Raw genomic sequence first — 14,238 nt, 5'->3', positions numbered from 1 at the left:
TATTGTACATGCATGCAGCAAAATTAATAAAATTACTGTTACTTACTGTCATTTAAACCAAATTTTGTAAACTTGTGCTTTTCTTTGATCTCATGACAACAAAGTGAAAGAAAATCAACCAGCCAATTCTCCCTATCTGGTAAGGCCATACATGTAGGTTCACGGTTGTTATGTTGTGATTTGTATGTTCCAGCAACTGAAAAAGGGACATTCTTGACATGAAAAATATCATTTAGTGAGGCATTGATTGCTTTAGATCGACATTTAATTCTATTTGTAAATCGTTTTCTTACTATCAGGGCCCAAGCTTCCTCATCATCATCAAGTGGTTCAGGGTCTGGCTCTGGTTCATCTATATTATCGATTCTCTTGTTACAATCTTCCTTATTAGCAAAAGTGAGGACAAACACAACTCTCTCCAAAAACTTTGAACCAAACGCTTGATGAAGCTTCTTCATAGCACCCAGATCATCATTAGTAAGTCGGCGATCAGTCATGTTCATACAATAGAGTATCAAAGTGACCTCTTGACATTTGCTCTTCATTTCTTGTATGTACAACTGCTCCTGTTGATGAATACCCTGTAGACCAGGTGTATCAACAACTGTAACATTAACTCCAGGAATGATATTAGAACATCGGTAGAGTCGGACAGTGTCTGTGCATTGTTCTACATGAGCACTTTCTTCTGCAATTTCTTTTTCCAAGTCAATGATGCTGTTGATAAGTGCTGATTTACCAGCACCAGTTTTTCCAAGAACAACAATTTGAATATCCTTTGAATATCCTACTTTAGCATCTGTAAGGACTTGTTTTAAGGTATTCATGGCTCTTTGACCTATAAAAAAACAAATACTTTAGATTCATGCCACTCTCCCTGTTAGTACATGTACAACTTGCTATAAACAACAGGGCCATGGTTAGTAAAATTCATACATGCATAAATGTATTATGTAGGTACCACATTTATACATTGTTCTGCCTATGATGGAGGTGGTCAGGAGCAACCACCTCAACAAGTGAAGAACAGGTTCATCACATAGACCAATGAAGCACTATGGTGCAATGGACTTGTCTGCTGGAATTCACCTGAGTGATATGTGTTACTTGTACTGTGATATTTTAAGCAATTCGAAAAAAATATATTATTGACTGCATAGTTATAATGATAATTCAAATAAGCTATGGGTGTGGTCAAGAACTAGCTAAATCATGGCACATGGGTAAGAGAAAGAAGTAAAGCTGAAATTTACTTTAGCATCTGAAGCTCTATTCAAAGAAAGAGTTGGCACAAAATTTTTTCTAGACATTTAAAAGACACTGAGTGAGTTTGGTTGCTCCTGATTTCCCTAGTGACGTCTGAAAAATTTTCAAAGAGGCTAAATCACAAACTTTGAGCAACTGTAACTCACAAACAACGAATTTGGGACAAAATCGTTCTTTTAGTTTTTTGTTAGGTGGGATTTTCTACCTCTGAAGCAAATCTCGGCTCTGTAGAGTGAAACACGAGCTCTCACTTGGAGAGAGGTCCCTGGTTTAGCAGTTCACAGCTTTTGGTGCCACGGGATGCTACAAGAGCGAAAGTAGATGAAAGAAAGCAACTTTATCTGTTGCTAGAAGAAGAAATATAGCTCTAGACTGCTCAGACAAAAAGATATATTTTTTACAAATCAATTAAGCTGTGTGGACAGAATGACAACCCAACTGCTTAGTACCCGCCTACACAAGCGTGGCGAGTCCAACTATGCAATTATAATAACAATACATAAAGCATGATATTCCAGCGTGTATATAAATTGAAAAGGACTTGACAATTGTAGTCTCCGATTACCTCTTATTTCTTAGGCAGAACCATATACATGTATATAAATAGAATTGTGATCTAGAGGCTGGTACTTGTGTGGAATGTATCTTACATGTACCTTTATATGACATCTTTCCAACATCAATGACATTATCTTTCACTGCTCCTAACCCAGTCATTATCACTAAAATAACATATAAATTATAATACACATCAAAACAGTCAATAATACTGTTGCTATAATGTTTAATTTGAGTCATAGTCATTTCATTATGGTTTTAGCAGTGGGCTTTGGGATTAAAATATTTGACTAAATCACAGAATTTACTCATGCTTAAAAGTTTTGAGCTACAAATATGTACATGTAGATGGTATAATCATTTGGTCACTCACAGCCATTTTATCAACCAAAACCATAGCTTGGTACAAACTTGCATAAGTAACATTCCGAGAACAAAAATTAGGCTACAATTAGTACAATAATTTTGAATAAAATGAATACTTAAGAAATAATGGCACAACCTGAGTTTCCAAAAAAGCATGCTAAGTATATGTATTAGCCAAATAGCAAGCTTCAGCACCAAAATAGTACATGGCTTTTGGAACAACTTGAAAAATTCTTCATAAAATCCAATTTTGATTGGAACTTGCTACACAACATAAGTACAATGTACATGCATATGCATCAAAAAATGAAAAAATCTCACTTAGCCATTTTTTTGACAAAGTCTCTGTATGGGACTTTGGCCCTTGAGCAACTTTAAAAATTCATAAAAAATTAATTTTTGTCAAAATCAGCTCAAACTTTCTACATAACATAAACACATTATTAAAATGAAAAAAATGTGATCTATCCATTTTTTGATAAATTTTGTATATAGGTGACTTTGGCCTAACTTTTGAGCAACATTAAAGATTCATAAAAATCAAAATTTGATTGGAATTCACTTCAAATTTTTACACAGCATAAGTACATGTACATGTACATATACAAATACAGGCCTCAGAAAAAAATTATAAAAGTTCGGAAATCTATTCTTGAAATTTTTGACAAAAATTTGGCTAAAACATTGGGTAAAGGGACTTTAGCCCAATTTTTGAGCAGCTTTAAAAATTCATAAAAGTCCAATTTTGGTCGGAATCAGCTCAAACTTTCTACAAAACATAAGTGCGTGTATAATTACTTGCTAAAAAGACCTTGACCTGATTTTTGAGTAACTTTTAAAATCATAAAATGAAGAATTCTCTTTTTTCAATTTTGGCAAAATTTGGTCAATTATTCATACATTGTGTACTGTAGGACTTTGCCCAAATTTTTGAGCAACTTTAAAAACTCATAAAAATCCAATTTTGATTGGAATTAGCTCAAAATTTCTGTACAGTGCATCAATATTGTATGTCACTTTACTTACCAGAAACATTCTCCTCTTCTTCAACACTCATACCTACATAAATGAAGTAAGAAAATGTAGTAACAACATGATGCATGTACACATGTACATCTAATTGTACATTGTACATAGAATCTAAATTGGAGTAGCCTAAGCTTTCAAACTTAAAATTAGTACATAAATTATGAAAGTTATTAAATTTATACACAGAACAAACACTGGTTAGCAAAGCCATTTAAAATTAATCATAACACCTAACAAAACAGTTGATGATGGTGTACATGCATACATGAGTCATAATATACACTGTACATGTATTCTAAGCATGACAAATTTTCAAAGCACGAGGAAAATTATGACAATAAAAAACCTGAAAATTTTTCCTCACAGTATTGGCAATGTTATGATATCGACTCTATCATTATTTAAACATTAATTATAAATGATTCTATAATGCAGATTATTTACAAAACAGCCTATAATACTGACATCACATGCACTATGTCTATTTTAAAATTTTAACAATTTCTTATTTTTATTATAATTTAATTTAGGAGCAGTAGTGGCTAGCTCTACAATAAAATTAATTCAAATAATTACCATAATTTGAAATATCAACATCTCCAGTATAATTAATAAAGCTATTAATTGTAGGATACAAATCAAAGTGTCATAAAAAAAGGTACATGTACATAAAAGGGTACAGGCAGCACAAGAAATAACTATGTGATTACCAACTAAATAAGACAAATGACACATAAAACAAAAATTTAAAAGCTACACGTAATACACTAAACATTGATCAAAGTTAATGGATGTTCAATATTGACAATATAATACTCAGAACTAAATATTACTTAATTTTTACCCATTCTTAAGTCCACTGATTCTTGTTTCTGATTACTAGGAGTTGCCTTTGTCTGTATAATCTTACCTATAATTAATAAAATAAATAAACATACAAGTAAAAGGACTAAAGCATGGTCCTAGTATAATACTGGTACTTTTAAAATATACCACATGTTACTATTGTTATACTTATACTCACAGTCATTCAAAGAAAGTCTTGAAAATTGATGCTTCTCCTTAATTTCACAGCAGCAGAATTTGAGAAGTATATGTAGCCAATCATAAGGTAGAGGATGCTGTTGATGATGAATACTTCTTATCCGAAACCCAGCTGGTACAACATGATCTTCCTTTATTTGAATATAAAAATTTTCCGACAAAAACTTAGAGATTTCTTCTGCCCTGTCTTTGATTCTACATTTAAACCGTTTCTTTAAAATTACCAATGGGTCTTCCTCATTTTCGTCCAGCTCATCATCCAAATCATCATATACAGAACAATCTTCAGCATTAGCAAAAGTGAGAACAAATACTATTCTCTCGAAAAAATTGTGGCCAAAGGCTTGATGGAGCTTACGCATAGCCATTTTGTCATCGTCTTTAAAATAACCCCCCATTTTCATGCAGTAGAGGACTAAGCTGACTGTCTGGCCATCATTTTTCATTTCTTGTATAGTTGTTGGCTTTTTGCTATCGTGATCTTGGAGACCAAAAGTATCGATCAGAGTAACATTGAGCTCACCAACACGGAACGGAAATCTCATTGTTGTGCAGCTCTTCCCTTTGTAACTTTCTTTAGCTTTCTTCTCCTCAAGAATACTATTGACTAGTGCTGATTTACCAGATCCAGAAGTTCCAACTATAAGAAAATCTATATTTGCTGAGACATTTTCAAATCCAATCTCCTTAAGAACATATCTAAATGTTGTAGTATTTTTGTCCCCTAAAACAAGAATTATTTTATTATTAAAGTATATTAAAAACCTTTAAAGCTAGGTTCAAAGTTAATATACAAAGTACATGTACATACATGTATATAACTTGACCCATCAGTTCTAGAGAACAAAACTTATACAAGACCAGCCCAAGGTTAATTTTATGTTGCATTCTACAGAATTGACACAATGGGTGGAGTAACTCTAATAATTATTATGATTCCAAGTTTCCAACTACCAACAACAAAGGGCTATAAGGAACATAGTATAATGTATGTGTGTAGTGTATACCAGGTACATAATACAGCTGTTAATAAAACAACACTATTTTTCATCTGTTAAATACATGTATGTTATTAGTCATACCATTTTGTTCACAAGAGCCTGCTTGACTTCCAGTAAAGACTGAAGGAGGATTAGGGTCATCTATTAAAAGAGTAATTAAAAATAAAATTACAATTTAACTAGAAAGAATTTACATAGATAATAGAGTACACAGGGATTGGAAATGGGGTATCTCCGTATACATCGCTAGGATACTGATGCTAGTTGACATTTGCATCTAGCAACGCGTAGCAACAGAGGCTGTCTTTTTGAGACCTGTCATTCCAGCAGTGGTGTCACTATACATCATTATTTATATCAAAGGAAGCAGAAGAGACTAGCATCTATCCCCAGACTAATTTTTATGTTGCTAGCATTATTATTTGCACTGAATATTTGCTCTGGAATGAGAATGCTTAGAATGACATTTTGTTTTGTACCCTTATCTCAGTAGCGTTAGACAGAAGACAATAACTTATTCAACCACTCAATAGAGATTCATAATGTGGAGGTTGCCCACTATGTTTCGTTCGGAAATACGATTGTATCTTTCTGTAACAATAGATTTACTGATTAGTTTGAGAGGTTTGTTTTGTACCCTTAACATAAAAACCAGGTCTGTGACATTAACTATCACACCATCGTATTGCTTAGAACACACAGGAGGTCGCCAACACCATTTCTATTCAATAGGTTGTACAAATCAAAATATAGAACTAAATATAGTAAATGTGATCAATAATGATTGCTAATTCATAAAACACTAAATTTAAACTGCAAACAGATACATTGCTACAGCAGAGAGCTTGGGCAAACAGGAAGAATGTCTCTCAACATTATTGAAGGGTTAACTATACAATATAAGACTTTATGCAACAAAAAACCACCTGAGAAGTTTGCTTACCTTTTTCAACTTTCAGCCATTTTAATTTTACATACGAGTAATTAGAGAAATTATTTACGGTACTATCAACTAGCATTTTCCTGTTGCTACGGCCCGTTTCCAATCCCTGTGTACTCTAATATCTATGGAATTTAAAACATTGAGGGGCTCCACCTCCTTACCACACCCCCTAGTCACGCCTTTAAACATACATACATATATACATACAGAAATTCTCATATGTAAGGGCATGACATAATAAATACATTATATACATGTTGTGCAGTGTGTCAATGTCAATATTGTATGCCACTTACCACAAATAGTCTCTTCTCCTTGCATACTCATGCCTACGTAAACAAGATAGGAAAATTCACAACATACATGTACACATACAATGTACATTACATTTAAAAAATGTTTGCCAAAGGTTAATTGGGGCAAGCCTGAGCGAGCCTTACACTAGCAGCAAGTGTCTGTATGCTTGTGCTTTGTACACATATGTATTATCAATATGGTATCTATATTTAGCCACAGAAAAATAAAATGGCTTCAACACACAAGAAGAAGTCACGAGTTTTCTAGCACTAAAATAAGACAGAAATGGCATTCAAAGACTTTTTCAACAGCTAGAGAAATTTATAGATGCAATAAAGTAACCATGAAACTCATCTTTGCTGATGCAATAGCTACAGTGAAATTATAAAAGTCAAGAAAATGTTAGTTGTATTTCTAAGTGATGATAAAGGAACATCACACATTTTTAGGCAACAAATAAGTACATGTAAAGAAATGACTTAATCTTTAAGAAATGATTTTGAAAATATGAGTTCAATGGCTCTGGCAATCATCAGAATCATGAAGTGAACCTCAGACAATTAATCATATAACCTTAAAATTCCAGTGCACTACATGTATATATTATGCACTGTTTTGGTAAGCCTAAGGCAAGAATGTACAGGAGGAGTAAGGCAAACTTCAAACTTTCCTAAGTTACTGTTACTTGCAACACATTCTTTCCTTGCACAGCAAGCTCTTACTTGGAGAGAGGTCTCCTGGTTTAATAGTTCACATCATCTTTTGATGCCACTGGATGATATAAGAGCATCACTAGCTCTGGAATGCTTAGTCAAAAAGATTATATTTTAAAAAATCAATTGAACTTCGTCAGTGGACAGAATGACAACCCAAATGCTTAGTACCCAAATACACAAGAGTGGCGAGTCCAAAAAGTGTGTTAATAATATTCATTGCCTCATAAAAAAGGTCTACCGTACACGTCTTAATTTTCGAGGTGTACTAAATTTCGTCACTTTTGTGCTCACCTTAAATCCACAAAATTTAAACCACCTCTAGTGTCATTCTATTATATGTAGACTATGGCCAGAACATAAAAATTAGCTCACACGAATATTAATTTTTGAGCACATTTCATAAAAAAACACAAAATTTTAAACACTTGAAAATTTGAATGTATACGGTATTAACCCACGAAGCAAATTGTAATCCCACATCTACAGTAGGCATGGTAGTCGAAATATTTCACTTTGTACAGTTTGTTTTATGGTCCCTCTTTAAAATTGCTAAAATTAATTTTAAACGAGCATGTGCAGAATATAACCACTGCTTCACCTTACGTGATGATTGCTACAGCACCGAGCATGAGCACGGGTATAAAAGGGGGGTGGGCTGCCCAGTCAATTAAAAATGGCGGGTGGCTTTAGAATGTAATTAAAAATGGGCAGTGAAGACTGAAGAATCACAGAATGCAAGCACTACAGGCATCCACAAGATCCAAAAAAGACTCTTAGAAGAGTACAGACAGTTTTACTAATTCCCTATACCAGCAGAAGACTCAAAAGAGCCATGCATCATGTAGCTTTAACTAAAACTATAAAATTAAACATGGCTGTCAACAGACCAAAGCTATCTAGCTTGTTCTTAGATAGCAAGGATTGAAAATCTTCTAAATGATGACTAAAGGCACCTTTCTCTTCAGCAGACTCAAACTCGATGTTAAAAGTCATCCTGAATAAGTCCTTGATTGTCCTGAAGCTCGGCCTGTTTCACTATGACTCGAGTACTCGCTATAAACAACTTAACCGTGATTTATAGTGCTGGGCGATATATCAAAACTGATGATATTTTAATCAATATAATGCAGTATCGATACGTATCAATATCGAAAAAATTTGAAGGAAATATCGATAACGAGACCACGCCCACAAAATGGTTACATAACTTTAATATATGGTTAATTAACTACACATGTATAGGAGTAACATCTCGAAAATTACTAAAATGTATTTTCTTGGAAAGTAGATGAAGTAGCTGAACTATATGAAGCCAAAGAAGGTTTTTATAATGCTTTTCAATAATAATTGTTCTCAGAAATAGCTTTATTTAGCCGTTTTAGTAATATTAAAGTTAATGGGTGTGGCTTAATAACTTATCGATAACAAGCGTATTAGTGTAAAAATATTCCTATAATTGTTTTCACCACCTTGCAATTACAACTGGGTTCTTATTAAGACTTATGAATGTTCTCTCTACCTTCTAATGCTTCTAAAGAAGTCTTTAGACAGTATCTCTATGTTCTTTCGCTGTTAGAAAGCTCATAACTTTGTCCCATGTGCAAGCCGCCATCTTGTTTGCCGTGACCACACCCACTTACGTAGTGTGGGCGGGTAGTTGCTAAGGCTTGTTATTTCTCCAATACAACGTGTATAGAAGAAATGTAAGTGTTGACATACAAATATATATATATCGCACGTGGGTGAAATCAATTATAGCATAGATATTAGAGTAAATGAAAGGGATAGGAAACTTCCGTTGCGTGGGCGGATTATTCCATTAAGATTATTAGGTTGCCTAGCAACATAGGCAAGTTACCCTTCCCGGGCCTTTTCCTTCACTGTTCGGCGTCCTATTTCAACTCATAACTCTAAAGTGACTTTTGTTCGTCCTCTGCAATGATAATGAAAGGCATTACAGATACCTCCCTTACAGTCTGTCTAATTTTTGAAATAAAATAATATTGATAACTATGGGTAAAGTTTGATTTAGAGACCTGATACCTTCAATATTGTGGTTTTGTACCCTTTTTTAGAATATAAAAGAAGTAATACCAGAATTAACTATTACCAACTATTCTATACATTATTATGGAGGGCACGCAACATAAATGACTCCGATGACAGATTTGGTGACTGATTTATAATCAATTCAAAGTTTTTGCAAAGACCTTTGTTTTGTACCTTTTTCTTTACAGTTCAATGATTGGCACATTTAAATGTGATATGAAAGCAAAGCTTGATGTACACTTGAGGGCACGCACATACTTTAATGCATGTGACATAAACACAATTTGAGAAAAACCATTATGAAGTTGTACTATTCCATAATGTTTGATAATTTTCTTAATAAATCCTATTGTAAAATTGAAAAAATTCCTATAAATAGAGAAATTATCATGGTATGGGTAACTAGCATTTCCTGCCGCGAACGGAAGTTTCCTATCCCTTTCATTTACTCTAATATCTATGATTATAGGAACGACCTGGGGGCTTCGCCCCCAGGTCGTAAAAAATATCGATATCTTCATTTTTAGGCAATATCGTATCATATCATATTGTTTCAAAATTTTCAATATCGCCCAGCACTAGTGATTTAGTCAGAAGATAAGAACAAGAAACATGTGGAAATAAGAGGCTAGGCAATTGTAGCCTCTTCCTTTTACTGTTACTATGTAAATCAACTGATGTTATCAAGATCTTTATCATGTGTAATTGCCATTTTGAATATTTGCTTCAAGTGATGGGCGATATATCGATTGATTCGATTCTTTATCGATATAAACGATATTTTACGGAATTGATTTGAATCATTATCGAAAATTTTATGCAATTTTCATCGATCTATTGACCACGCCCATTTATTAAGGTTAAATAACTAATTTTAATAAGTAATTGCACTGTTGAACTGCAAAAAAGAGGCAACTGACCAGTTGTTAGCTCAGCCTATCCCAATAAGAAGAGAAACAAGGCTCAAGAGCATGGAAATGACTAGGAAATGATCTTCTCTCATGTCCAGTACACATGCCAAAATCATTAGCCACACCCTTGACACACCCCTAAATGAAGGTGTGGTTATCGTATCGTTAATAATTGATATTTCCTCAAAAAGTCCATTATCGATCGTTATCAAAAATTAAGAAAATTGGCCATATCGCCCATCACTATTTGCTTCCATTTTTGGGCAGACCACCCCCTTTTATACTGTGCATGCTCGTTTAAGTCTAATTGTATATATAATCATTTTTACAAATAATTATTACATATACCAACAGTGCAGGCACTGAGTATAATAAGAGTATGCAAGGCCATTTAAAAACAATTTGTGTATGTGAATAAAATGATATATATATGTTATATAGTGATAGCGTGGCCTTGCCTCGATTCAAGTAAGTGAAGTGATAAATAGTGTTTAATCTTATCTAAATAGTGTTTAATCTTATCTACTAAATTACCAACTGTTGAATCCTCAAGAGAACTTCTTTCCAAGCTACTTTCGTCACGAATTTCAAGATTAGCCTTCGTCATTTCAAGATTAGCCTTCGTCATTTCAAGATTGGCCGTCGCCATTTCAAGGTGAAGGTGGGGCTACCCGCTATCGGGCCCCGGGCGCGGGCTAGCCTCTCCCACGTGTAACACCGGTACCCATAGATATTATACACGTTCCGTGTATAATATCTATGGTGTACCTGTGTAGCAAATGCCACGTGAATTCACGTGTAACACCATTATGCCAGTTGCAGAACTGTGTGTAATATCTATGATTCACAGATGTTATACACAGTTATATACATAGGCTATTTTTGATATTATTAATTCATAAATGCCTATAAAAATATCTGGTAGGTTTTCTATGAGCCCACCCCCTCATGAGGTTCTTTTTTGATGCAGGAACTGATTTATATCATACAGTGGCATGGCTTTGAGCTCAGTTGGACTTTTTGATGAAGGGTCTTCTAGATTACTAATAATAAGGAAATTTAAACTCCAAGTAGAATCTAAGTATAAAACAATAGAAATTATAAAGTTTAATTATGACAGTTCATAGATCTATATAATTACAGCTTTCTTACTTCCTTCTCTTCTAGTAATGTGAAACTCAATTAAGGGAATTGTTTCTTTCAGTGTGGCTCCACTGTGAATCAACCCATTACCATCTAGTGACCTTTTCAGTATCTACAATGACAATTCAGCATTGAGGAACACAGTAGTATTATACTAACTGGTATAGTTTCGCTAGCCAGACCATTCCTCAGCCTACAGTCATTGGGGCCCAATGATTGTAGGCTGGGGAATGGTCTGGCTAGCAAGACAAACTAACTGGCTCATTGGGAATAAGGAGATAAAGTCCAATCATGAGATGCCATTCCTGAAGTCTTGTACATTAATGTAGGGTGCAGCACTAGAGTACATTATCAATGATCGTACACCATCAATTTTCGGACACTTGTTTTAGGAAAACTATACATTGCCATCTCATGAAACTGCAAAGTATTATAGCAATAGTTATCCTTTATTTGCGTGACAAAACTTGTAGCTCTAGCAAGAGTGCATAGAAAGTTATAAGCTCTCAAAGCGTGGTGTCCGACAATACCAATGATCGGCCAAAATTCTCAATCTTCGGACTGTCATTTCTGAACGGCAGCAAAGGATAGTTTTAGAAGGTCACTATGATAACTTTGTAGGCCTGTCTTTAAACTAACTATCACCATCCGGATCTTTTTGATAGCTGTCTTTTTGACAGAGATAATGGCCACTTAAAATGTGTCACCTGATCCCTCAATATACGGACAAATTTTACAAAAATATACAAAAATTATGAATTTTATTAGTAAAACTCCGTAAAATCATCAGTTTTGTATAGTTTTTGTAAAATTTGTCCGTATATTGAGGGATCAGGTGGCACATTTTAAGTGGCCATTATCTCTGTCAAAAAGACAGCTATCAAAAAGATCCGGATGGTGATAGTTAGTTTAAAGACAGGCCTACAAAGTTATCATAGTGACCTTCTAAAACTATCCTTTGCTGCCGTTCAGAAATGACAGTCCGAAGATTGAGAATTTTGGCCGATCATTGGTATTGTCGGACACCACGCTTTGAGAGCTTATAACTTTCTATGCACTCTTGCTAGAGCTACAAGTTTTGTCACGCAAATAAAGGATAACTATTGCTATAATACTTTGCAGTTTCATGAGATGGCAATGTATAGTTTTCCTAAAACAAGTGTCCGAAAATTGATGGTGTACGATCATTGATAATGTACTCTAGCTTCAAAATGAAAAATAAGTATGAATATCAATAGCATCATCATTCTGGATTGAGTCCGATTGTATGAACTAAGAAAGAATGAATATGAAACTGTCTATCAACTTACATAGTTGAAACTTAGAATAAGCAGAAAGATTTTTAATATAGGAAGCTGTTATGGTATAAGCCAGAGTAGAGAGCAAATAAGGATACACTTGTTTCATCTTTCAATTGACTTTCTGCACTAAAAATAAAATATCTTTTCAATTCAATGAACACAAACCACTTTCAATAAACTTACCTACTTTATCATACCAGCTAGTATTTGTTTAATAATACCTTAATGCTCACAACTATTTGCAATAATTGGTAATGGTTAGGTAAACGACCTTTATAGTGCTGGCTTTGCTTATACAAAGTTCATTTTGAAAATCAAGATTAATTTCAGTTTACCATTAGGTAATTGTATTTTATATTATGACAACCATAAATCTATAGTCAACACACATATTCAACTGTACCATATGATGTCTTCTATATTCAAGACCAACAGGTAATTAAGTGAATCAACGATACATGGCAATCATGAAAATTTAAATCAGCGTATCAGCAACTAAATAAACATATTTCAACCAAGGCTTCAACATAAAATACAATTACAAAAACAACTGATGTAGTGTAGTCATCAAACACTTATGTACAAATAATTAAAAGCTGCTATAATTATCGCGTCTGTTAAATTCATTTTCATAATGATTTTCAGCTATAAGATAAGCATGAAACACATCCTCCCTACTGTGGAGTTTATACCAATGACTTAACGCAAGGAAGCTAATAAAACAAACGATTTACACAAAGAAGTTCATTATCAGTACATAGTTCACAACTTGGAATCAAGTATTCACTGGTAGCTTCAAATGGTTTCACCATCATCCAGCCAGCAATTTGGTAAAATCCAATGAAACAAGACCATGATCCAATCAGTAATCCACGCATACTGTGAGGAACCTGAGCTATCATAAACTCAAAGCAGCCAGGGACAGCAAAGAGATATCCAATGCCAGAAATACTCTTAATTATGGTAAAGACTTCCATGTAACTATTCAAAAGATCATGCATGTTATTATTAGTCATTGTCTCATTGAGTTCTGGTTTGAGTAAGCATACAGACTCTCCATTATTCTTATAAGGTGGGTAAGTAATGAATAAGTCAAGCATGATGTACCCAAATTTGCTAATAAGAGATATAGTAATCCCTATTCCTATCCTCTGTAACATGGTTAGTCTTATTCGGCTTGAACAGGATGGCTTGATAATGCATAAATACAGTGGTATAGCAGCTAACTTTATACAATAGCTAATGAAATAAGTTTTATAAACGAAACATCTTAGGAGTGACTTTTCATTCCTCTCAAAACGGCCGAAATTTTGATAAGGAAATGCTACCATAGTGATTACAGCAACTATGAAAAAAAGAGAGAAAAATGTTTTAACACTTTCTACGTCTTTCTCTAAAAAAGGTCCACCATATTTAGCTTTCCCTGAGTTAATACGAGATGGTCCAGTGTCCTCCCAGTAAGTCAATGCAGAGCGTTTCAAAGGATACTTGTTCTTGAGTGCAAAACACAAAACACTAGAAATAACTTTGAGAGGATTCATAATGTAGTTGTATCTGATAGTCCACTTCTTTATCAGGAGAGCAGACACTATGATGATAACAAGGACAGCAAAA

General features: G+C 34.0%; 1 long non-coding RNA gene across 1 annotated transcript; it reads right to left on the bottom strand.

Moving 5' to 3' along the window:
* Nucleotides 1-5,343: 5,343 nt before the first annotated feature.
* LOC109588560 (uncharacterized) lies at nt 5,344-10,827 on the bottom strand. Its single transcript, XR_002188242.1, has 3 exons — nt 10,715-10,827; nt 6,504-6,536; nt 5,344-5,405 (listed from the first exon to the last, which is right to left on the bottom strand). It is a non-coding gene; the product is annotated as an uncharacterized LOC109588560 (long non-coding RNA).
* Nucleotides 10,828-14,238: the final 3,411 nt, after the last annotated feature.

Source organism: Amphimedon queenslandica, unplaced genomic scaffold (genome assembly GCF_000090795.2).
Source record: "Amphimedon queenslandica unplaced genomic scaffold, v1.1 AMPQUscaffold_12015_Cont13299, whole genome shotgun sequence".
Lineage (NCBI taxonomy): Eukaryota > Metazoa > Porifera > Demospongiae > Haplosclerida > Niphatidae > Amphimedon > Amphimedon queenslandica.
Note: the sequence above shows the minus strand (reverse complement) of the source record. Positions and strands in the feature narration are given on the sequence as shown.